This window comes from Argiope bruennichi, chromosome 10 (assembly GCF_947563725.1).
Source record: "Argiope bruennichi chromosome 10, qqArgBrue1.1, whole genome shotgun sequence".
NCBI lineage: Eukaryota > Metazoa > Arthropoda > Arachnida > Araneae > Araneidae > Argiope > Argiope bruennichi.
The window spans coordinates 20,976,856-20,978,068 of NC_079160.1; the positions used below are offsets into that span (position 1 = coordinate 20,976,856).

The 1,213-nt window shown below is 32.8% G+C and overlaps 1 non-coding gene across 1 annotated transcript; it reads right to left on the reverse strand.

Moving 5' to 3' along the window:
- Positions 1 to 467: 467 nt before the first annotated feature.
- Trnak-uuu (transfer RNA lysine (anticodon UUU)) lies at positions 468 to 540 on the reverse strand. The gene has a single exon. It is a non-coding gene; the product is annotated as a tRNA-Lys (tRNA).
- Between the last annotated feature and the right edge of the window lie 673 nt (positions 541 to 1,213).

A 1,213-nucleotide genomic window follows, 5' to 3' on the forward strand; every position in this document is an offset into this window, starting at 1 on the left:
GACGAAGATTAAGCTTCTTAAAAAAACGAACCATTAAATTTAGGTCGGTTGAATTATTAATTATTATTAACTTTAGATATGAAAGTTAGCTTTGGAAATCAAATAAAGAAAAAGGAATAACATTGGAAAGAAGCTTATCACAAAGGATTGCTGGTTAATTAATTAAATTATGCACGTGCTTAGTTAAATATTGATTTGCAAAAAAATAAAAAAAATAAAATAAAGAATTTTTATGGAATAATTAACACTTTTAATCAATTAATTTTAATAAAGAAAATAAGCTGAAAGGTGAAATTTTATTAGTTTCCACGCACTGTTTTCATCAATTACAAAAATTTGCATAAAGTGCATCAATATCTGTTTCTCATTCATATAAAAAACACACACAAAAAGCGCTGCTAATGTCCTGTTTTGCGTTAACTGCATGCGAGAGTCGGAAAGTTTCAACACATCAATAAAAATAATACCGCCCGAACAGGGACTCGAACCCTGGACCGTTAGGTTAAAAGCCTAACGCTCTACCGACTGAGCTATCCGGGCTCTGCTTCGGCTTGATAAGATAAATTACAAAAAGTCACGCGAAGGTAAAAGAAACGAGTTTATTTTTATTCAAAGAGTTTTTTCGTGGTCTTCAGCAATAACAGCTGCCGCCAGAAGCTGAATAAACAATTTCTTTAGTAACAGAAATGCGATTCTCTTCAAGTGCGACCTAACGTGAAATTTATCTCTTCCTTATCTTCATCCAATATCCAATTCTTAATCCAATTAAGCAATGATTGGCTCAAATTGTTACGGGTACAAATTAGATAATACAGCAGTAGATTTACTTATTTACAACTTTTGGTTTAATTAAGGGGTGTTATTATTAAATTTATGGCAGTTTGTATTAATGTTTTCAGAACAATTTCATACGAATTCTTCTGGGTTTCTCCCAAAAAATTATTATGCATGGCGACGCATCTGCTTTGAAGGTAATCTCGTGATTTGAATTGCAGATTATGATTTTACATTTCTTGTCTTGAATACCTTATCTTGATCGCGTTCTCCGACTTGATTTTTCAGTAGTCATAACCAGTGGGAGTTGTCTCCCTTAAACGGTCTCGTCGTTTTCTCTCTAATAAAGGTGTTATGCCAGAGAACGCCTTGCATGGCATTAGCGTACAATAGTTTCGAAATATTAAACTTTTGCGTGAATTTAGCATTTTTACTGAGT